Genomic DNA, 25,387 nt, shown 5'->3' with positions numbered 1-25,387 from the left:
CTGAAGTCGTTGGAGCAGTGCCTCAGGCTGGCCCAAATAGATGCCATTACGGTAATAAATGGCACCCATAATGGCGGCTCGTAAGATGTGGGTTTGGGGTTATAAGTAACCACTCAGGAGCCATGTTCAGTTTAGGTAGGTTTAGTAAGTTTGTAGGAACACAGGTAAGTACATTAGGAATAATAGAGGATAAGTTCACAGGATAGAAGCATCCACCGGTCCCCCTTCTCTTAGGCTCCAGTTCTCAACTGACAGTGGAATCAGAGCAGCTTCACACCATAACATTCTAGAGCCAACACTCTATATTCAACACTCCAAGCCCACACACACTATAAGGGGATGACCAGAATAAATAAAACCCAACACATCTCCCCCCTTACATAATACTATAGAATAATGGAGAGACAGAGAAAGTATGGGCACTAAACAATTTTGAACAGAAGGATGACAGACACTAAACAGATTTGGAACTAAACATTAAATGAAACTAAAATATACCCATACAACAAACTGCTCCTAGCAAAAAGCTATCACCTACCAAGTCCTTAGAAAGCTACATTTATCTAAACCAATCCCAACAATCACCAGAACCATAACAGGCCTTTTATGGAACTCAACTTCAAGGGAACCAGCCCACACTCTCTTGCGCAACCATTTCCACCTACCTCACAACAATATTCCTACATCATCATTCACTAGCAACAAATTGAGTTAACACAATCTACAGGGATAACCCCACTATCTGCCTAAAGCATAACATTTCAACTCCACTATGGGCGTCCTGAAAAAACCCTCTAGAGAAACAAATGCTCACAACTGAGCATATTCCAATTTCCACCACTCCACCACTGCAGGCACCATGCCTGAGCTAATAAATGCTCACAATTGAACATCCCATGCTCACCATAGAGCAACCAGAACTCGCCTTACTCCACCACTCCAGGCACCATGCCTGAGCTAATAAATGCTCACCATTGAGCATCCTATGCTCACCATAGAGCAACCAATAACCTACACTCCACCACTCCAGGCACCATGCCTGAGCTACTGAATGCTCACCATTGAGCATCACATGCTCACCATTGAGCATACTACACATTCGCAAAACTCTTTGCTCCAAAACACTGGCAATTGCATCCTGCAACACTTTGCGCACAAATCGGCAATATCAATTAACATTTAGCATTGCCCTTTTACATTGCTAGCTACATAACAGTTGCAACCACTCATACACATTCCCATAAGTAAACAAATGAAACAATACAGCATTGAATTATTTGAAATGTAAAACATTTCAAAGTTACACCACAAAAGAGTTTCAAAGTTCATGCTTGAAAAGTCCAAATTGGAACATACCTGTGGACAAAATTGTTAGATTAAAGTACGGCATAGCATGACTGAAATTACTTAGGAATGCAGTAGATCCAAATATTCAGGATTTCCCCCAAATTCTACCATTCTCCTTTTCACACACACCATACAATATATGTCAAAAGACGCCTGTGGAGAAACGGTCATGTTAGCGCATTTTAAAACGTGACTAAACATTGCTTTTAAATGCAGTAGGACCAATCAATATTCAAAAACTTGTCAAAAAAAAACACCTTGGCACAACCAACCGGATGTTCCCATACCAAAAGAAATGCAAATTGGGTGCATACAAGAGAACAATCCAACAACACCACAACAATTTCAGAAACGTAACACCTTTCTTCTTGTGATGGCCTTTGCATTACTAATAATAATTTCATGAGCTTGTGACATGTTGCTTTTAACCAATTTAAATAATAGGTGATGTCAATGAAACTAGATGTAATGACAATCCTGCCTTATAGTTAGCCATCCGATCCTGCAAAAGAAACGTTAGCACAGTACCTCATGTCTCCGATGGCTTGATATGTATTAAGTGCAACAAAAAAAAAACTTGTCCCCTTTGGCAGCTAACACAATTGATCCACTTGTAAACTTGCAACATTTTCTTTTTTTTTTCCCAATGCCACAAAACGAGCGCTTTGATCCAAATATTGTTTCTATTCCTTAGAAGTGTAATACACGCCGCGAAACATATTCCATTTGTTGTAGTCCTTTTCCACCACGAATCGTTCATGCAACACCGATGAACAGATGCCGCAGACCCGGATGTGCAGCACGTTGCAGGCACGTTGGAAGGTGCACTTTTCGAAACTCCCATGAGTTTCTCATGACGAGATGCTCTACACTGCAGAGACTCGGAACGTTGGGATACACATTCTGTACACGCAACTGTCAAAAGTACCCTCATCCAGGCTGTGACGTCACCACAACAAGGATTTGCAGAGCCACGAACAGAGCTCTCCAGGACAACCGTCGCACACAGGACAGATGCCCAACTTGATATATCACAGCAACAATATGCGAGCGCAGATGCACCTCCACCAACTTTCCTGACGGTAATCATTTCAGGACACAGTTCATACATGTAGTGTTTACCGGAGTGCTAATAAACTATGCAAGGTGCAAATATCTTTCCTTTTCTTGTTACCCAGCCCCTTTGCGCGCTGTTATTGATGAATAAATTACAGTTCCAAAATCATCACAGCTGCGCAGCGCAGCCCCTGACAGCACAAATAAACCCTGCCTCCTTAAATGCAGGCAACTGGGCGTGCTTACCTTAGGGGCCGGGGGGGCAGTGGATGCCTCAGATTTCTTCTGCTTTTCCTGGTGGCTATTTCCTTTCCACCTATTGTCCTTTAGTTCCCGCTTGCTCAATACTTTGGTCCTGCTCCTTTCCTGTGCATTTTTTTCTCAACCGTCTTCCAGATCCTCATCGCCAATGTTAAGATGTGGGTTTGGGGTTATAAGTAACCACTCAGGAGCCTTGTTCAGTTTAGGTAGGTTTAGTAAGTTTGTGGGAACACAGGTAAATACATTAGGAATAATACAGGATAAGTTCACAGGATAGAAGCATCCACCAGTCCCCCTTCTCTGAGGCTCCAGTTCTCAACTGACAGTGGAATCAGAGCAGCTTCACACCATAACATTCTAGAGCCAACACTCTATATTCAACACTCCAAGCCCACACACACTATAAGGGGATGACCAGAATAAATAAAACCCAACAGCGGCTGTGACAATTTTGCTCCTAGCTGTGTTAGGGAGAAATGGGAACACCTTCCTCGGTACCCTGAGTTTCACAAAACCACTCTAGCAGACCGCAGAGATTTGTGCCTCTCTAGAGAATGATGTCATGATCTTAATTTCCAAGCTTTTGATTACGGGCCTAGGTTTGGGACAAGGTCCCAGGCAGGTGGGCCAGTGATTGGAGGTCCAATTGTTGGATGCCTGATCGATATGTAGCATCTCAGACTTTTCCTCATTCAACTTGAGCCAGTTTTCAGACATCCACTGGCACACGTCTGAGAGACAAGCTCTCAGACATTCAGAAGAACTTTCCTTGGGAGAGTTGAGATGGAAATAAAGCAGTGTATCGTCTTCATACCTGAAGAAATGAACACCAAACCAAGCAATTACTCTAGCCAGAGCAGCCACATACAGATTAAAGAGTAAAGGGAACAGTGCAGAGCCCTGAAGAACTCCGCAGTCACCCACCATAGGAATAGAGGTGAAGGGCAGAAGGGACACCACTTGAGTGCGACTGGATAAAAAAGAGGAGAACCATTGCAAGGGCACTCCTGAAATGCCCACTTCAAACAGGCACTGTAATAATCTCTTGTGGTCAATGGTATCAAAGGCCGCAGAGAAGTTGAGTAAAAAAAAGGGCACTCAACTCTCCGCCGTCTAAAGTCAGTGCAATGTCATTGTGAAGTGTGACCATGACTGATTCTGTACCTATTCCAGGACGGTAACCCGCCTGGAAAGGGTGGAGAATATGATATCACAATTTTATATTGCATTGTCACAAGCTTCAGTGCTTTAAAGCTTCTAGTAGTAGTAGTTTAGTACCTCCTTAAGAGCACTTTTTAGTTTGAGCCATTCTCGCTCATATTTCCTTGTGCTCATCATCAATGGCACTCTCTGTCAATGTGCAACTCGGTTTTGAACTTGTGATGTGCAGAGAGGGACCATGCTATAGAGACATCCTATTGATTTGAAACCAAATACCAGAAGCCTAGCAGGGGAGGGGGACGTGCGGCTAGCATGTGAAGAAACACTGTGAAATTCTTTTTCACCTGTCTGTCAACAGTGTCACAGCACTGCTGAGTCTCTGTGCTTTCCATGGCCCCCATCATCCTTCTGGCCCTGCTTCAAACACAGTAGCTTGGGAGGCGAGCATGGTCCGAGTGGTGCTTGGGCATTAGAAGAAGCGCATGGCTTCCCATCTATCTCCTGCCCTAGCCTGGCTGGCTGCTGAAGGTAGGCTGAAAGGTAGCAGCAGCCTGGCACTCCGCTCTCCTGGTGTGTGGGCTTCCAGGAGGGCGGCCGCCAGCACAGCAAGTTACAGGATAGAAGAAATCCTTGCTGTCCTCTAGTCATCCAGGCTCTCTCCATGCCCGTGTCCTTACCTGATATTGGCAGCAAGAGGTAGCATTTGCAAGTAGAAGAGACACTCATTCGTCTGTTTCCATAAAATCACGGAACAAAAAGGCAGATTAAAATCGTCTCTCTATGGAAAGCAACAGTAAAAGAGGCAGTCAAATTCCTCTCCAAGGGAAAAAAGGCTGTGAATTCCAGTGGAGACTGTGAAGGGGCTCAGGGGTGCTTTGCCCTGCTTAGGAAGGGCTCTGCATGGCCCCTGCCCTGTTGTGAGGCCCCAAGGCCTTGCAGGATGGTATACACCGGCCCCCACAGAGTAACAGCCCCACATGCGTTCTGTCCGGGCTCAGTCTGCACACTGCTGCACATGCGTGGGAAAACCTCATTTATTCACAGCGACGCGGTTGCGTCATTCTGTCGCGGGCAACACGTGACTCACATCACCACATGCCCCTGATGTTGCGCAGCGCAGTGCAGCAACTGGACACAGAGGCAGGGGTCTAGTGGCATTTGACTGGCTCACGGGCGAACCTTTCATTGACTTTATGAGACCTCTCCCACATGTCATCTTACATGTGACTTTTGCACGAGCCCGGGAGGTGCTTACGTCACAACATCTCATGCCAGGAGTACACAATAAAACGACAAACACAAAGCAGCACACAATACATTATACATTTGCATTGCTGTGGACAACAACGTTCTCTTGGACTGCGGGCAGTTTAAGCCACAGCATGAAGGGCACATCATAGTCCATTGGGCATGGGGACACAACCCTTTATACACGCCAATGGATGCAGACAGCAGCATTCGCTTTGGCTGCAGCCAATTTAAGCCCACTAGACAGGCGGGAGTGCAGCATGAAGACACAGCATTGTCCATTGGAGGCATTGCAAGACACAGATCAAAGGACTACACTTTATCAGTCTTTGCACAAACCGCACCCGTGTTACCGGGGGCCACCGCTGCTCTGCGGTATTAGTCCTTGGATGGCACTGGTCCCGAAGACCCACAGTGCCAGCACGATGATGGGTCTGGATGTCTGGGCCGGTGGTTGGCAGCAAACAGGCCGCATCAGTGTTGTGGCAGGAACCTGCTCTCACCCCCATGAAGGTGACCGTACTTCTTTCAGGACCAAGTAGTGCGCAGAACCTGATTCTTGCCCACGGAGCCGCAACGATGGACAGAGCCAAATAAATGATGTTAAAGATGCAGACCCGCTCCTGGCCCTTGCTGTGCCGCGGGGCAACAAGGATTGGCAGGCTTGTGTCGAAGAATTCTCTGGGCTCTGCGGCAGCATTGGCATGCACTGGACAGGACATCACTGCTGTGGACAATGGTTGTCAGGCATGGCAGTTGTGGGTGAGATGTGACTGGAGCAGCGGTCCGTGTCAGGCCCTCCTCCCCAGGCAGGAGTCCACTGTCATCACTGTGGTGTTGGTCCTCGCTGCACCACTCTCCCACAGGCAGGAGCAGCATGCTTTGCTGTGGAAGCAGTCTGTGCCACGCCTCTCTCCCCCAGTCAGGAGTCCACTGCCATCACTGTGGTGTTGGTCCTCGCTGCACCACTCTCCCACAGGCAGGAGCAGCATGCTTTGCTGCGGAAGCAGTCTGTGCCACGCCTCTCTCCCCCAGGCAGGAGTCCACTGCCATCACTGTGGTGTTGGTCCTCCCTGCACCTCTCTCCCACAGGCAGGAGCAGCATGCTTTGCTGCGGAAGCAGTCTGTGCCACGCCTCTCTCCCCCAGGCAGGAGTCCACTGCCATCACTGTGGTGTTGGTCCTCGCTGCACCTCTCTCCCACAGGCAGGAGCAGCATGCTTTGCTGCGGAAGCAGTCTGTGCCACGCCTCTCTCCCCCAGGCAGGAGTCCACTGCCATCACTGTGGTGTTGGTCCTCGCGGCACCTCTCTCCCACAGGCAGGAGCAGGATGCTTTGCTGCGGAAGCAGTCTGTGCCACGCCTCTCTCCCCCAGGCAGGAGTCCACTGCCATCACTGTGGTGTTGGTCCTCGCTGCACCTCTCTCCCACAGGCAGGAGCAGCATGCTTTGCTGCGGAAGCAGTCTGTGCCACGCCTCTCTCCCCCAGGCAGGAGCTATATGGCACTGTGATGCGGTGGTGGTTATCGCTGCACCATTTTTTCTCTCCCCCAGGCAGGAGCAGCCTTTAATATCTTTTTGAAACTTAAGTGAGTGTGAGCCAAAGGAATATAATCTCACGCTGTTGGTGGTAAGAATGAAAGATTTTTCATTCGCAAATGTTTTCAGTGCTTATTCTCAGTGCTCTGATTTCGTTACTCTCTACACGTGTTTCACCCTTTTTTAATATCAAAAGGGATCTTTTGGCGAGTTTCACGTAAATATTCATGTCTGTGCCTAATTTCAAGTCATCACTATTTAAAGGATCTTTCATTTTATTATGCCTTCTTATCTGCTACACACACACGATGTGCAATTATGCTGAATGTAACTCTTACTTCACACTATGACAATAAGCAGGATAAGCAGGATTATATGTGAACCAAGAAGCAGTTCTTTTTTCTTCACAATCTCTTTTGGCTTTAAGTCTTGAAAGCACATTTCCAAAACTTAAAAGTAATTTTTAATTTTAGCTATCAGGTGGTGTAAAAGAGCCACATATACTCCACAACTATTTCACCCAAGTACAGCTAAGAGGGAGAAGACATGTGCGGAGGGACACTCAGATGTATGTTTTTTTTGTTGTTCTTTATAGACCCACTAACTGCCCATGGTCAAGCTAATCCTTATGGTCATTCCCTCCCACATCCTGTCCCTATCGACCCAAAACACATCCTCCTGGGATCTCTTTGAGCTAGCTTTATCAAGCAGAACCATACATCTTTGCCCTGTGTCTGCCGGGTAATTTTAAAGCATTCTACTGAGTGTTAATGGCTTCAATGAGGTGGTAAATGTGCTACTGGTGTGATAAAGAAGACTTAACAAAGTGTGAATTCCACCACCTGCTGTATAAGCAGCATATGTGTCCTTACACTGATGCCCTGCTAAAAAAACAAGCATTGCAGTTTGGGCTCGTGCATGGGTATTAGAATGATATTTGCCACCAGGCACTGCAATCATATGGCCATGTACCTGCACAATATAGCAGTTGCTACTATTAGCAGCCAGTTAGTACCCTTATGACAGTGCCTCGTAAATGCCTATCCCCGTCCTACAAAGCATTTTGCATTAGTCCATTCAATTGGGTTGGTAGAAGACAGGTTCAATTATACTATTTTTGATTAGTATGGGATGGGGCGGGGGGGAGTTTGGGGACGGGCAGCCTCCAGCAATGAGGAGGCCAGGGTGTTTTGCAGAGGAAGAAACAAGCTTTTAGGGTCACTAATAGCAATAATGCGACCCACCCCCATCTGGGGATTTTTGCTTAATTAACATATTCTATAAGAAATCATTGTATGTGTCAAGCAGCAGTTTTATTGTGATTCTACGTTATTCAAGGGATCTCTCTAACATAGAGTATTCTGGAAAGCTAAACATGAGCACATCTTCCTACAAACTAAACCTGAGAAGACGTGCAGCCAAATGCCTAACTTGTAGAGGGGTCTCAAGTCCTGGCTGACCACGTACCCAATGCGTGTGATCCTGGGCAGATAGTTTATCTCACGTTGCCTTATCCACGGAGTTCAACATACAATTAGTTAAAACCTGCTATTGCCCTGAGAAGATGACGCTCTACTAATTAAACAGGAATCGCGTGTATAGCAACAACTGGAACGTTTACTTAGATGGAAATAGATGAGAGAAGCTGATAACCATACTTCGAAACGTTGATGTGTGCGTGTACACCCCCTTTTAACCTAAGGCGAGACAAGGGCAGAATTGATAGTACTCAAAGGTTGTTTCGGCGAGTTCAATACATACCATTCAAGCTTTACATCTTATAATTTCTGAAGCACAAGTTGCTCTTGCCAGGAAACGGGAGTCAGCAGTTATATGTCATTGCTCCAGACATGCTGCCAAGGCCGTCCTCGAAGTGTCCGCGCCTGCTGGCTGCTGGCTGCTGGCTGCTGGGAGGCTGTGCACTCACGCTGGACGGCTTCTGGGGGGAGCGGCATAGGAAGCCGTGACCACAGCGTGCGCCTGATGATCAGGCAGTAAGACGCTGGGCTTTTCTTAAATGTCGGCATTGCTGATATCATCGCTTCCTGCCAATACTGTATTATTTCTTGTAACAGTCACGGAAGTGCATGGTTAAGGGCCTCTCCTGGCCCTTCCTGGCGGCTTCTACTTCTAAATCTGTCTAGTTTACAAACAGAAACCCTGGCATAACTAGAAAGGCGATGTGGCACTGTTGTTAGTTTGTTGGCTCCAGGAAACTTGTTTTCTGTTCCTGACTTCCCCATTACGTGCGAGTTGAGTCAAATCCCTTTATTTCCCTGGACAGAAATTCAGTGATCTGCCGAAGAAAAAATCACTTGCAGTAAGTGCGTGAACTTGTCAGGTACTTTCCGGTCCTCAGCACCTGCATATCTTTAATTTGAAAGGCATAGTACCAGCACTTCTCAGCAGGAAGCTAATATTTTTAATGAAGGAGTACGGGCTATGCAGTGAGTACCTTCACGTCTGTGATTCCATTTCAAACACTGTTTACATTGGTCAATCCTATGCATTTTTTCCCTTGGTTGCTCCCTTTCTGATGTTGAGTAACTACTAAAGAACCTAGAATTTTATCTTCAGGGATACTTTTCGCCCTGTGAACCCATGATAGAACCCCTCCTGCCCTTCACCCGAACCACAGCCGTTCCCTCTCCTTCTCTCCCTGGATCATACCCTTGTTTCGTTTTGGCGGTTTTTGTGTGACACAGGATGTTGTTTGTCCTCCTGAGGCCACCCACCCACTCTAAGCCCACTCGCTAAATCGCACACTCTCACTCTCTCTTCCCCTACCCACCCAACCTACCCCATTACGTGAGCTGGTTGGGTTGTGTTTGGGCTATTTTGGGCTACTTTGGAGAAATCCTGAGGCTTTTTTCTTCATATGTTTGTCCCCAACCAATTTCCATCAGCTGCTCACCCTATGCTCACCCACCTTCTCACCTGCCCAACCCCACTCTCTCTAAAACACCCCCCACCCCACCACATTTACATGAGAAGGCTGGGTTTTGTTTGGGCTATTGTGGTCTACCTTTAACAAGTCCTTCCTAGGCTGCTTTGTTCTTCAGGTTTTTGTCTCCAACCATCAACCATTTCCCATCACCCACTCACCCTATACTCACCCATCGTCTCTACCCCCACCCAGCCAAACCCCACTCTCTCTACCCCCACCCACACTACCCCCACTCGTTCTACCCCCACCCACCCACCCTATCCCTGCTTGCCCTACCCCTGCTTGCCCTACCCTGGCCCACCCACTCACCCTACCACTCTCTACCAAACCCCACTCTCTCTACCCCCACTCTCTTTACCACAACCATCCAACCTACCCCCACTTGCTCTACCCCATGCACCCTACCCATGCTCCCTCTACCACCACCCACTCACCCTACCACACTCTCTCTACCCCTAATAACCCACCCTACCCCAGCTCTCTATATCAACACCCACCACCCAACCATCCCTCTACCACCCTCCCACCCTAGCCCTGCTCTCTCTGCCACCAGCCACCCAACCTAACCCTCCCTGCTCTCTCTCTATCCCATCCACCCCACCCCCACACACCCTCCTCCCACCCTTGCAACCCCCATCCACCTAACCTACCCTCACAACCCTCTACCCCACCCACATAATAATAATTTGGCATTTATATAGCGCTATGAACCCTCAGGTATCTGAGCGCTGCTTATTATTACCCACGGTGTGTGGTGCTCATTTATCGGCCTCGGAAGGATGAAAGGCTGAGTTTGGCCCCGCCGGGATTCCAACCTGCATAAGCTGGTTCTGCACAGATGTCAAAGCGAGCACTCTACTGCTGTGCCACTTGACCAGCTACATACCCTACCCCCCTCTCAATTAACACACTCTCTAACCCCACCCCCACCCTACCCCGCATTCCCTGTTCTCTCAATCCCATCCACCCCACCCCCACACACCCTCCTCCCACCCTCGCAACCCCCATCCACCTAACCTACCCTCACAACCCTCTACCCCACCCACATACCCTACCCCCTCTCAACGAACACTCTCTAACCCCACCCCACCCTACCTCGCATTCCCTGTTCTCTCTACACCCATCCACCCTACCCCACTCTCTCTATCCCCACCCACCCATCCTACCCCTGTCTCTCACCCCACCCAAACACCCTACCTCTTCTCTCTATACACCCACCCTCTCTACCCCATCCACCTAACCTACGCTCTCTCGCTCTACCCGACCCACATACCATACCCCCCTCAACCAACACACTCTCTAACCCCACCCACACCCTACCTCACATTCCATGTTCTCTCTACCCCCACCCACCGTACCCCACACTCTCTATCCCCACCCACCCAACCCCTGTTCTCTCACCCCACCCACACCCCTACATCAACTCTCTCTACGACACCCACTCTCTATACCGCAACCACTTTACGCCTGCTTTCTTTACACACACAAACACCCTACCAGATCTCTCTCTACCCCATCCACTCTACCCCTACACTCTCAACCCCAACCCACCATACTCCCACCCTCTCTACCCCCAACCTTTCTATCCCCACCTACCCTATCCACACTCTCTCTACCTCCACCCACCTTCCCTACTGCCACTCTCTCTACTCCCACCCTCTCTACCATCATCCACCGACCCTACCCCTACTCTGTCGACTGGCAAATCCCCCCACTCCTACCCCACTCTCTCTCTACCCCCACTGTTGCTCCCTACACCCAGCCACCTCCACTACACCTACCCCTGCTCTTTCTGTATCCACCCACCCAACCTTCTTCAACTCTGTCTATCTCCACCCACCCTACCCCTTCTCGCTCTACCACCAACCACCCACCACAACCCCACTCTCTCTACCTCCATCCACCTTACCCCCAACTACTCTACTCCCACCCTCTCTTCCCCATCCTCTCTACCCCCACCCACCTACCCTACTCCGACTCTCTCTAACACACTCATCTACCCCACCCCAATCTTTACCAACATCTTCTCTACCCCCACCCCCACTCTACCCCAATTCTCTCTACCCCCACCAATCCTCCACCCTACCCCTACCTTCTCTCCCCCACCCAGACACCCTAACCCTGCTCTCTCTACCCACCACACCCACCCTACCCCACACTCACTACCCCCATCCACCCTAACCTGACCCACCCTACTCCCACCTTCTCTACCCCCACCCACCTACTCTACACCCACTCTCTACCAACACTTCTTACCCCCACCCTACCCCGATTTTCTCTACCCCCATCCATCCTCCACCCTACCCCCAATCTTTCTACCCCCACCCACCCTACTCCCACTCTATTTCCCCACCCACACACCCTCCCCCTGCTCTCTCTAACCCCACACACCCACCATACCCCTGTTCTCTCCACCCCATCCACCCTACATTCCAACAACCCACCCTACCCCACGCTCTCTACCCCCAACACCCTCTACCCTACCCCCACTCTCTTTATAACCCCACTCTCTCTACCCCACAAACCCTACCTCTGCTCTCTCTACCTGCACCCAATCTAACAGCGCTCTTGCTACCCCACCCTCTCTATTCCCACACTCTCTAAACCTGCCCACCAACCCAAACCCCACTCTCTCGACCACCACCCTCTCTACCATCACCTAACCCCACTCTCTCTACCCCCACCAACCTAACCTATCCCCACTCTCTCTTCCCCCAACCAGCCTACCCCCACTCTCTCCACCCCCTGATCTCTCAACCCCTACTCAGACAAACGTGCTCTCTCTACCCCTACCCATCCTATCCCCACTCCCCTTAACCCCACATGCCCACCATACCCCCACTCTCTCTACCCCCTCACATCCCACCCACGCTCTCTCTACCAGGTTACATGTAATAATGTCCCCGCAAAAATGTCTCCTGACAAAAAAGTAGTTGTTTTTTTGCAGGGACATTATTACATTGAACATGCAGGGACACCCCTGCAACCCCCGATTTTTTTTTACACAATGGAAGCAGGGGACATCCCTGCAACCCGTCCCCATACATAACATTACCGTATATAATGTCGCCGATGGCTTTTCCCAGCGACATTATGTATGGGGACATTATTACCTGATACCCTCTACCATACCCCTGCTTGCTCTACAACCCCTGCACTCTCTACCTCCACCCACCCTACAGCCACACTCTACACCCACCCTACTCCCACTCTCTCTACCACATCCACCCTACCCCCACCCACCTACTCCCACCCTCTCTACCCTCACCCTCTCTACTCCTAATCACCTAAGATCACCCAACTGTCTCTACCTCACCCACCTAGCCTATCCCACTATCTACCAACACCCTTTCTACCTCCACCTCTACCCTACCACTACTCTCTCTACCCCACCGACCCTTCCCCACTTTCTCTCCCCAAACCACACAACCTAACCCTGCTCTCTCTACTGCCTCACACCAACCCTACTCCTGCTCTCTATAACCCCACACACCCACCATACCTCCGCTTTTTCAACCCCCATCCACCCTACCCCCACCATCTCTACTAACACCCACCCTACCCCTGCTCTCTCTACTGCCACCAACACACAATGTCTCTGCTCTCTCTATGACAAATGCTCTCTCAACCCCCACCCACCCTAGCCCCATTTTCTCTAACCCCACCCACTCATGCTACCCCGTTCATCCTACACCCACCCTTCCACACTGCACACAAGCTTCTGTGCAAATATAAGTATTAAATAACAATACACATGTTTAAAATATTTTAAAGGTGTAGTGCAGATTATGAAATGTCATTATTAACTTCTTTTGTGTATAGGCAGCTAAAACAAGGACACACACAGATTTTACAAGAAGTATTGAAATTATGTTTCAAAGATAACTAGCGTAGCTTGTAGTAAGTACTTATGTATTTACATACAGAAATGTTTTTCTTGTCTACCTATTATTTCAACTGATGACATAGTTAATTTATATGTCTCGGTTTCCTGGTTAAGGTTGCATAAACTGCTCTGTGCATTTCATATATATTAATGAAAGAAAGTGTCTACACAAATGAAACAAAGGCTTTGTGTATATAGTTATTTATTTGTATGATACTCTTATTGTGGATTTAGAATTTGCTGATACAAAACCAGATTCATAGTTACCTGTATGCTTAGTATAGGTACTGTACTTTATTAAGGAGGTTTGCAACCAAGGAAGGGTGAAAATAAACTCAGCTAAAACGGAAATAATGATCTCACCTCCAGATGGCAACGCAACCAACTCACAATTGGACCTGGCCGCCTGGCACGGGAACCCAACCAGAGACTGCAAACATGATAAATAATTTAGGAATACTCATGGACAGCAGACTATCACTGCAACCACAAGTCAACGCTATTACAAAGAAATGCTTCTACCTCCTGAGACTACTCAGAGAGATGCTCCTCTACCTTTATTTCCCACATAGTACCCTTGCAATCGTCTCCCTAGTATTGTCAAGAGTCGACTACGCAACCAGCCTCTAACTTGGAATGCCAGAACGGCTCACCCAAGAACTTCAACACAACCAAAACACTGCAGAAAGGATACTCCTGAGATTAAACAGAAGAGACCACATCACAACAGCTCTAAGAAAACTACATTTGCTCCCAGTAAATAAACGCATTAAATTAAAAGCCCCTCAGCATTGCCCACAAGTCATTACATGGAAGGGTCTTCAAGTGATGTTAATGAGCATGGAAACATTTCTGCAGCTCTGTCATACTATTAAACAGTGTTACATTCATACAAATGTGTACCCAGCCTTGTCGACAGCATAATAACACCACTGTAAATTAGCCTTGGTCAGAGGGGGGAAAGGGGGCAATAACTTGGATGCATTGTCAAGTATATATATATATATATTAATTATACGGCCCACGGTAGCAGTAGCAGCCTTGTAGTTATGGTTAAGTTGCTAAACTCATAGGAAGACCACTTTTTCGTTGGCTTATAACTTTGCAAGAAAAGTATATGGACCGCTCTGAATTATTTTGATACGTTTGGTGAGATTTCGTGCAGTGGAGGGGGGAGTTGTAGGGGGGGGATTCACATTTTTTTTTCCATAGACTGAATGAGGAAAAACTTTGCGCATGGCTACAGGCCGAACAGCTGGATGGAGTTTCACCAAATTTGCGGCAGGAGCGGGGGCTGGGGTCAGAAAGCGTACTTTTGTGGGTTTTCGTGGAAATCCAACCAGTACTTTTGTCGCCAAGAACTGAAATGTACGTCTCAAAAAATGTGTGATATCCCTGTTTGCTCTGCTGACAGAAGGGTCATTGGCTTTCAGTACGCCGTGATGTCTGCGAACATTGGACGCGGCCAGTGGTTGGCTGGAAGGAAGTGGGCTGTGCGTCAAAGTTTTTTGGAAACGCCGCCATGGTGTATCAGAGGATAGTGCAGCGTGTCGGACGGGGGTGAAAGACATGATTTCGAGGATCGGTTGGGTGAAAGAGGGGATGAAAAGTTTGGCGGAGTGAAAAGCAGACAATATGGTATATTTGTTTGGGTCGAAGAAGACGATGGTGTGCGAGGGGTGTACGTGGGTAATGTGGCAATTTGCGGGTACCTCCTCAGGCGACAACCTTCTGTGGCGACTGCATGGACTCTGCATTGGGAACGCGGAGTGTATTGCAGAGGATGTGAAGACAATGACAACTTGTTGTGCTGTAGCCTAGGGGTGCCGGTGGTTATGGTGACTGTGGGTTTCGATTGCGGTATGCCAGTGGGTTGGCCTGTCAGTGGCTGTAGTACGTTTGTGAAGTATGGTACGTGGCAAAATGTTCCCATGCATGCCTGCATTGCCTTTTAGTGGGTGTGGGCAAGTGCTAGTCTTTTGGTTGCATGGGCGGAGGCCCTACGCCTCTGCCTGTACCCAAGAGCCTAGGGCTTGGGCACCGCCCTCGCAATGCAATGCCTCCTTGCATGGGAGAGCAGTGAGGCAATTTGCAGGCAGCTCATCTGGTGACTACCTTCTGTAGCGACTGCGTGGAAGCTCCTTTGGGAATGGGGACTGCATTGCAGAGGATGCAAAAAATTGAAGAATCAGTGACATTGGCACATGGAAGGATTTTTTACCAGCACAATTTTGCGCTATGGACCATTCACGCAGGTACTCACATATACTTCAATGGGGGGTAGCTGCACAGGCAACTAGCACTTTTTGGTGACTGCAGGCAGACTGAATTGGGGATGGGGAGTGCATTGGAGACAATATGAGGATATTTCCAGTCGGTGTACTATGTTGTGTTGTGCCTTCAAAGCCCCTACTGCCTTGTGTGCATGGCTAGGGCCCTTGGACCAAACAGTTTGGGCACTGATCATCATGATCATTTCTTAGTATTTGTAGCCAACAATGGGCGGATGTGAGCAAATGATTGGAACTCAGGGTTAATATTACATACACAAATAAGTGAAATAGCAGCCGTTGACCATAATAAAAAGAATATTTGAACTGGAGCTTTCAGCGTAAGGTTATTGAAAACTAAGCACTATCAATAGGCTTAGAACCCTTTCAAAGATGGCCACCGAGCAAACTAGCCTTTGCCGACTGCCGGAACCAAGTGTAACACATGTGATTATATTTAATTACAAGCAGCCCGATGGTCGCATAGGAACCAGCCACGCCGTCCAGCAGACCCCCGAGGTGAGCACTTGCAGGATGGTCCCTTAGACCACTGCTCACTGACAGGGGAGCGCTAATAGAGCCTCTTCAGAGTAAGCAGCGCCACTATATATGTCTAGATACGTGGACAATTAGTAACTCTGTCCTTTTTGTTTCTCTTTCCTCAATCCCAATACTGGTCTAATCTACTATATACCTGCCTGGTTTAAGTTGCGCAACTTATGAATTGACATGCCCAGCACGGAGGGTCTCAATATCTTTTCTTCCTGCAACCGCGAAGAAATATAATTTCAGGTACCTATTTACCTTTCTTTACGCTCAACAACCTATATAATGTCATGTCAAAAATGTTTGGGTTTTATTATGCAGTGAATCAACTGTATATGCAGGCATATTATTATATACATCTTTTCCCACAGCAAACTTATTACTTACCTGATTAGACCGCGTTATCACGTCCTCACTTATAAGGTACCTTATTGATAATTCAACTTGAACACGTCTCAGTGCACGCACTGAATCTTTTAATTTCAGCACCACTCCAAATGGAGGACTAATTTAGTGTCATCGCTTTGTTTCTCCCCTCTCTCTCTCTCAATCTGGTGCAACATGAACTGTGCCACGGGCCAAATGACGGTATTTATAACATCTTGATGTCACAAAATGGATGCTCAATTGCTAACGTTTGATTAATTGTACCCTTATGAACAATACTTGATGTGTTGTGAATTGCAGAAATGACTCTATGTGTAATTGCTAACCCATGTTTGTCCTTATGCAATCCCCAATGGAAACTTTCCATTGAATCCTTGGTGTAATACCGGCCGCCGGGGCCCCTTTACCACTCATCCAATCATTCATGTGATATTGTACACATGGTATACGTGTGGCATATCACATCATCTTATATAATTTGTCGAATCCTTTACTTTGAATGCACATTTCCTTATTTCTACTTATCGTTTGTAACTTAATTCGCTTTACTTTTTATATTATTTAATATATATGGTCTGTATCAGCCTCAGACGAAGAGCAAGGACTGCTCGAAAAATGTGTCAGGCTGTTCATTAGATTGTGCAATAAATCTGCAACATAAGCAGTAACAGTGTGATTATTGAGTTGGCGCAGTGAGACTGGGAAACCTACCTTAGCATTTCTGTACCGTGTAGTGCCTGAGCAAGCCACTCACATCCTCCGGTCACCTGCTGCCTTCCATCATTATTATTTACGACAAGCAAGCGCAAGGTTCCAAATTTGGCTTTTTTTGTGCCCAACACCTGTTTTTGCTGGTTGGAAAGTAGGTTTGAAAATGTTGCCTTGTTTAGGTCTGTTAGTGTACCCATACATACCTGTAGTCAGGCAAGCTACGTGGCCACATGTTCCCATGCATGGGCCTATTGCCTTCTAATGGGTGTGCACAAGGAGCAGGCTCTTGGGGGCATGGGTGGAGGCTGCAGGCCTCTGCATGTACCCAAGAGCCTAGGCCTTCGCCACAACCCACGCGACACAATGCGGCCATGTATGGCACCACTGTGATGATGGTATGTGAATTGCACCCATATGTATAAAGAGTGCATTCCCTCTGTATTAGCTCATTTGGATAAGGTATTATACCCAGACCTTCTGACATCCCAGTGTTGGCTAGGGCTGCCAGTGGTTATGTTGACGTGGTGGGTTCCCATTCTGTTGTAGCGTTGAATAGGGGTGTCGGTGGCTGTGGTACATTCATCAAGTATCGTATGTGGCGCCATGTTGCTATGCATGCCTCCATTGCCTTGTAGTGTTTGTGGGCAAGGTCTAGGCTTTGGGTGCATGGGTGGAGGCCATAGGCCTCTGCAAGTACCCAAGAGGTTAGGGCTTGGGCACAGCCTTGCTTTAGGGAAGGCAGTAACACATTTCCACATGGAAGGACGTTTTAACCATCACAGGTTTGCCATATGGACCTTTTATGCAGCTACTCACATATACTTCATTGGCGGGTAGCTGCACAGGCGATTATCATTTATTGGTGAGTGCAGGCAGCCTCCATTGGGGATGAAGAGTGCATTGGAGCCAATATGAGGATATTTCCAGTCAGTGTACTATGTTGTGTTGTGTCTGCAAAGGCCCTACTGTCTTGTGTGCATGGCTAGAGCCCTTGGACATAACAAGCGGGCCACTGGTTGGAAATACGTTGGAGCATGTTGCCTTGTTTGGGTCCGTTAGTGTACCCATACAAACCTGTCGTAAGGAAAGTTGCGTGGCCACATATTGCCATGCATGGCTCTATTGCCTTCTAGTGGGTGTGTGCAAGGACTAGGCTCTTGGGTGCATGGGCGGAGGCCATAGGCCTCTGCATGTACCTAAGAGCCTAGGCCTTTGCCACGACCTCCACAACACAATGCGGCCATGTATAGGAAGACTGTGATAATGGTATGTGGCTTGCACACATGTATAAAGAATGTATTGCCTTTGCCTTAGCTCATTTGGATAAGTTATTATAACCATACTGCTGTTGGATAGGGGTGCCAGTGGTAATATTGACGGTGTGCGTTCCCATTGTGTTGTGGCAGTGGGTAGGGGTGTTGGTGGCTGTAGTACATTTGTCAAGTATGGTATGTGGCGCCATTTTCCCATGCATGCCTCCATTGCCTTGCAGTGGATGTGAGCAAGGCCTAGGCTTTTGGGTGTACGGGCGGAGGCCGTAGGCCTCCGCATGTACCCAAGAGGCTAGGGCTTGGCCACAGCCTTACTTCAGAGAGGGCAGTAAGACATTGCCACAAGAAGGAATTTTTTACCATCACAGTTTTGCAATATGGACCTTTTACGCAGCTACTCACATATACTTCATTGGCAAGTAGCTGCTCAGGCGACTATCATTTTTTGGTGAGTGCAGGCAGACTCCATTGGGGATGGGGAGTGCATGGAGACAATATGAGGATATTTGCAGTCGGTGTGTTCTGTGTTGTGCCTGCAAAGCCCCTACTGCCTTCTGTGTGTGGCTAGGGCCCTTGGACCTAACAGTCTGGGCACTGGTTGGAAGTAGGTTTCAGAATGTTGCCTTGGTTGGGTTGGGTATTGTACCCATACGTACCTGTAGTTAGGATAGGTATGTGGCCACATGTTCCCATGCATGACTCTATTGCCTTCTAGTGGGTGTGTCCAAGGACTAGGCTCTTGCCCACAACCTCTGCAACGCAATGTAGTCATGTATGGGACTACTGTGATATTTGTATGTGGATTGCACACATATGTATGAAGAGTGCATTCCCTTTGCCTTAGCTCATTTGGATAAGTTATTATAACCATACCTTCTGACATCCCACAGACTTTTAAATATGGAAGTGTCCTAAGATACTCACAGTAGCAGATTTATTGTGGAGGACGTGTTAGACTTTTTACAGCAGTAGTGTGTAAAATGCACCATTTGCCTTTGGAATGGTGTGGCCGTGAACAGAGCTTTGCTTCAAGGAGTGCAGTAAGACATTGGAAGATGCGTGGGAGCACTGAGAAAAGGGTCTCTCCATGGCATGCATATGTATAGAGAGTGCATTTAGTTTGCGGTCGCTACCTTCGGTAAGTTATTATAACCATACCTTGTTCCATCCCACACACTTTTGAATATGTGAATGTTCTAAAGTATTCACCTTTTTAGAATCAGTGTGGACAACATGTTACACATACTGCAGCATTGTTGAGATATGACACAATTTGCGTTTGGAATGGTGTGACCGTGAACAGAGCCTTGCTTCAGGGAGTGTAGCCGGATATTGGATTGGATTTTTTTACCGTCTAACGTTTGCGACATGGCCCAGGTACGCAGCTACTGACATATAATTCATTGTCGGATAGCTGCACAGGCAAATACCTTCAGAGCCCATTGTGGATGGGGAGAGTATTGCAGATGATAGCAGGATATTTATATTCGCTGTACTATGCTGGGTTGGGAGTGACAAGTCCCTACTGACTTGTATGCATGGCTAGGGCCCTTTGCACTAACAGTCTGGACACTGGTTGGAAGTAGGTTTCAGAATGTTGACTTCTTTGGGTCTGTTCCTATACTGATATGTAACTCCAGCTTACACTCTTGGAAATATGCATGTCTCCTGTGGGTGCTCACCATTACAGAATGGTTGTGGAGGACATTTTGCATCTGGTACACTGCCAGAGGTGGCGTGTAGTGCCTGCACTTGCATTTGGTGTAGGTAATTGGACTTGTGGCCGTTCACGGACTGACATGCCACCATTTGTGTTTGGTATGGTGTGCCCCTGATAATACCCTGTGCTTTGTCAGTGAAGGAAGATATTGCAACATGATACGAGTTACTAAGCATTACACATTTGAAGTATGGATGATGTACAGATCGAGCCACATTCATTTGCACCGGACAAAATCATCAACGCCATTAAGTCCCGCCAAATACAGGACGGCAGGCCTTCTGACTGTTAACCTTCTTTTGAGTACTTGTTGAGATGGCCAACGAAGGCGGTTGGCGTTCCTATTGTGTGCAATTGGAACGTTTGCATCGCTTCCATCACCTATATATGTGGGTGGCATACACCATCGTAACAGTCACTGGCATCGCTGACTTTACTTGTGGAGAGTCATTACTCACGGTGTGCAGTCCAGGCATTTTCATTGCGTCCATACCAAGAGTAGAGCACTCATGTGAGCTACTAGCTCCGGAAAGGAACTACATAAACAAAAGCAAAAGCAGACATGTGCACACAGAGCGTACAGTTCCAGAACATTCCCATAGTTTACGAACACCACTGTGAATTGTTGCAAGTGCATTATTTTGCTACAGAATGTTAACGAGAACATGTAAGGTGACTGCATTCATCGCTCTTTTATTTTGCAAACAAAATCAAGTGAGCAATGCCGTCTGCGGCCTTCTGTAGTTCTTTTGTCCTCTAGCAAAGTGGGAAAAGGTGTACTTTGTGGTCCTTGGTGGACCGTGTGGCAGAACACATTTTCTTTGCAAGGTAGACAAGGTAGCAGCTGGTGCCTCTGGAATGCTTACAGCATAAACGTTTGCAGGTTGGTTCATATTGCCGGAACCACAAATGGACATACAGGCCCATATCGGTCGGCCCAGATAATAACGACGGAAAACACATCGCTTTTGTACATTTTCAAAACCAAAAGGCCATTTTTTGCCTTCTGCTGAATTGCTTTCTGATAATTGTAGGCTTGTATTCAAGCTGGACGGAACAATGCCACAATTGTACTCTTATTGCTATAAGCATTTATATATTAGTGTGAGTGCCTTACTATAGTAGGTGCATGTTTCAATTCAACATTATAAAACAGAGTATTGTTGAAAGCAGCCAAACATTGGGATACAGAGGGGAAATGATGAGAAGGCAAGTGAGTCATGAATATTTGCTCAGGATGTGGCAACAGAGGTTGCAAACCTGGAGACTGGAGAGGTTATTTTCCGTTGTTGTGGCCATGTGCTGCTTTTCAGGCCGCAAGTAGAGGATACATGAGGGTTGCTCGATCCGCCAACATTTTTCAAATGGCTGACACAACCCCCCCTCCCCACTGTTTTTTTTTAGACTGGCAAGCTTACTCAAGTGTTTGGCTACTAGGATTTCACCCAGGATGTCATGTTTCCAGTGCAGATGTTTATCCACAAGTCCACATAAAAGTGTCATAAAAGCACATCTCATATTGGGATTTTGTGTCCTGTGAATATTTCAAAATAGATAGTTGGGTTGAAAAGGTTGCCAGCTTTTATAATTTGCTAGCAAGGTTACTGGAACATTTTTGAAAGGCCAATGCTCTTTTGTCTTGTGCATTTTCTTCTAAGGGGAAATGTCAATTGAACGACATGTGTATATTTCACTTTAAGATATGTTCACTTATTATGCATATTAGCAAAGGTGCCTGCTTTTGGTTTTTGGTATGGGGGCATAGTTTGCCACACTGAGGATGTTGTACCATCCCTTGGTCAGAACTCACATTTTACAGCATATTTTGCAGCAGGAATAGAAAATGGCAAATGGTTTATAGAAAGTATAAACATATAACATCTCAAGAAGCGTCAACCTACCAGCTGAGGTGCTTCTTTAATATTCTTCTATAGGATCCCCTGCTTCCGTTGGTACTCCTGCACCCACCAAACAATTTTGGCCTGCTAACCCCCTCCTCAATTGCATATGGTCCCTTCTAATTTTTGAGTGACCAGCACTTAATCATTTTACAAGATGGATGTTAACACGTAACCAAGCCTAAACCCAGCAGGTAAGGAGAAAAAAATCCTGTCATATTCAGTGATTTGGTGAGAACGACACTCAATCCGGATTTCTATTTTTCCTTTCTGGTTGCCCTATGCAAATACTTTGCAGAATCTCCACATGGGCAAAAAACACTGCTGTCCCCATCGTTCAAGGTGAATGGTTGCAACTGTGCCCTCTGCCCCTAGGTACTTATCTTCTATGTGTATATTATTATGCATCCCACTATGTTTATGACTTGAGTCCTGTTAATTTTTTTAGCATTTGAAGACCTGCAAAATTGCTTACTCTCAACGCCGCAAGACCTCCAAGGTAAATAGGCAATTCTGCAGTGTACTCAACCTGCCCTGTCTGCCCTTGGCCCAATCAAAGCCCCGACATGACATCCTTGGAACCTGTTTGAAGTTTATTTCTTTTGACAGTCAAAAGATAGTAACTCCTGAAATAAAAACATAGTGCTAGTTTGATCAATATAGCCAAACATATTTGAAATAAAATAAAAAAAAATCATGAAACTTCTGAACAAACAACAACTAACTGAAGTTAGCAAAACACAATCACCACATTTGTGCAGTGCCTTCCAAAGTCAGATGGAGTTTTAAAACAAAAGCTCCAAAAAAAACATTTTACAAAAAATATTTCTACCAATTACATCCTGGGAAGAGACTGGTCTCAAATCCTGACTTCACAACTTAACCACACTGCGTGTTCCCGGCAAATCATTTTATTTCACAATGTCTTATCTGCCAAAATTAGAAGTCTCAATCCTGATATTGCCACATAGGTAAATATTAACAGTGACAATTCATATACTGGGTGTCGCAACGTATTTGTCTCCTGCCTTGGCAACGTGCTTTCATTTGACTTCACATGACACCTTTGCATAAGAAAGACTCTTTCTGTAATATCGCTGATGTTACTGGTCAGGCAAATGATGGTACCCACACATCTTTTGTCACCCAGTGCCTGGCAAATCCTAGGTCTGGCCCTGGCATCATGTTTACAGTAAAAAGATATGGTAAATCTGCCGCATTTTATCTTGAGATACCACAAACCATTCATGATTGTGCCTCTTCCGAGGCCTCGCGATAACCATTCACAAAGTGGAAGTTGTTCAATATGCGCAACTTCCCCATTGATGCAACACTCCTGATAGTGTACAGGGGTCAGGACAGAGGTTCTCCTTGTAAGCCTTGCACTGGGCAAGGCCGTCTACAATGTGCTTAATTTCTACAGCGTTGACTCTCCAATGGGCATGCAAGCACCAAAGCACTGCGGCCAGAAAAAAAACTGGAGGTAGGGAAGAGATTACTGAAATACGTTTTTTTTTTCAGGCGCTTATAACTCCTTGGAGTTCATCTTCATTTTGGTGAAATGTTCAAAATTATGCATCCAATCATCTGCCCCCCCAGCTGCTCCACTGATTGTGCCTATTGGTACTCCTTTTTGGTCTTCATAGTGCAAATGATGACATTACACCGAGGTGACATTTGTGCTCTTAAGTACAAATGTAATAGGTTTTAGAAAATGACCTACATTGGAGCTCAGGTTTTCTGCTGATGAGAAAGACCAAGCAAGGCTAAAGCACTCATGTCTTTTATTGGAGGAGGGTGGAGAAGAAGGCCAACAAAGTGCTAGGCACATGTGTACTTTGTTGTCCGAGAGGAACATGTAAAGATGTATTGGGCTATCGGCTTCTGGAGGTGAATGAAATGAACATGTTTGAATATGATGCAGTACCCAAACGTGTTAGGGGGCTGGGTAAGGGCTTGAGGAGCAGTGTATTTGTTGGGAGTTTTTTTTCTCCATCTGCTACAGTAGCAGCTATAGTCTTTGTAGAAGGCCAGATAAAGTTAATGTGGATGTATGCACCAGCCACACTGACCAATCAGTTACTGCCGAATTATCTTTCTACAAAGATCAGGAGCCTCTGCCTCATGTGAATCAGTTGTAGTAGGAAGATGTGTAATCGTGCATGCACCTCTGTCACACTTATATCAGGGGACAGAGGAAGACATTTAGGAGGAAAAAAACTAAGCAGGAGGAAGAAGGTGGAGCCTCACCCTCTGAGGCACAAGGGAGAAGAGATGTATATACCCCAGGGACAAACATACCATTGAAAGACGACAAATAAGGAGTGATTCCTGAAAATACACATCTGATTTCCTATGAGTCAGATGGCAATGAAGAATATACCAAAGATAATGCTCAGTGCCCTCAATCAAGACTGAGGTCCAGACATATTTGTTTGAGGACAGAAAAGATAGTAAAGCATACAAACAGACAGAACAAGAGGGTGTAGGCATTGATACTGCAAGCACTTTGCACAGGATGCAAACATCTGTCTCTCCAAATGCATCAGTGTAGAGTCACTTCCAAATATATCAAATGCTGGTAGTAGTGTGGATTTGTAGTCAGACATAGCAACACTAATAGCCTCTCTGTAACAGCATCCATAAAACACCCACTGCACAATACACTGATCAAACCCCAACACAGACAAAATGTTAGCACATGTTGGAAGTGTGGAGTTAGTTCAAAGTAGAAAAACAACTATTGGGCCCCTATAGCCTGTGGGCCCATGCAAGGCAGCATAGTCCATATAATTGACATAAGGCAGAAGGTCAACCTCCTACCCTTCATCTGCAGGCAATGGACACATTTGTTCTACCATCATGCAACATTACAACAGAGAGTCTTCCAGGTTCAAATATTGTAATATGCCCAGTTGGATCACCTTCTTTGCTTGGAAATCACAGGGCAGGCAGGCGACTTAATACCCCCTCAATGCACCAGCCCGATCTTGTGAGTCATGGAAAGCTGTGTCTCTTCAATGACAACCTTGAAGGTTGGTGGCTACAGACGTGTTTAGAGCTCTACACATTTATTTGGGAACATGTGGCCATGCTGATCACTGCTGGGAAATTAAAGCCAGTACTACTCCACACAAACCT

At 46.7% G+C, this 25,387-nt stretch overlaps 1 protein-coding gene across 2 annotated transcripts in view; it reads right to left on the bottom strand.

Annotated features, from left to right (window-relative positions):
* The window catches only part of TESPA1 (thymocyte expressed, positive selection associated 1), a 913,752-nt gene that overhangs the window by 529,538 nt on the left and 358,827 nt on the right, over positions 1 to 25,387 (bottom strand). The window contains exon 1 of one of the 2 annotated variants that reach the window (XM_069653204.1): positions 8,372 to 8,566. The exons of the other annotated variant lie outside the window; for it this stretch is intronic. The gene's annotated coding sequence lies outside the window, so the exon portion shown is untranslated. Of the gene's footprint in view, positions 1 to 8,371; positions 8,567 to 25,387 lie in introns of those variants that run through there. 2 annotated transcript variants of the gene reach the window in all.

The sequence above is a fragment of the Ambystoma mexicanum genome, chromosome 3q (genome assembly GCF_040938575.1).
Source record: "Ambystoma mexicanum isolate Mex_15411 chromosome 3q, UKY_AmexF1_1, whole genome shotgun sequence".
Taxonomy (NCBI): domain Eukaryota; kingdom Metazoa; phylum Chordata; class Amphibia; order Caudata; family Ambystomatidae; genus Ambystoma; species Ambystoma mexicanum.
This window is presented reverse-complemented; position numbering and strand designations above follow the sequence as displayed.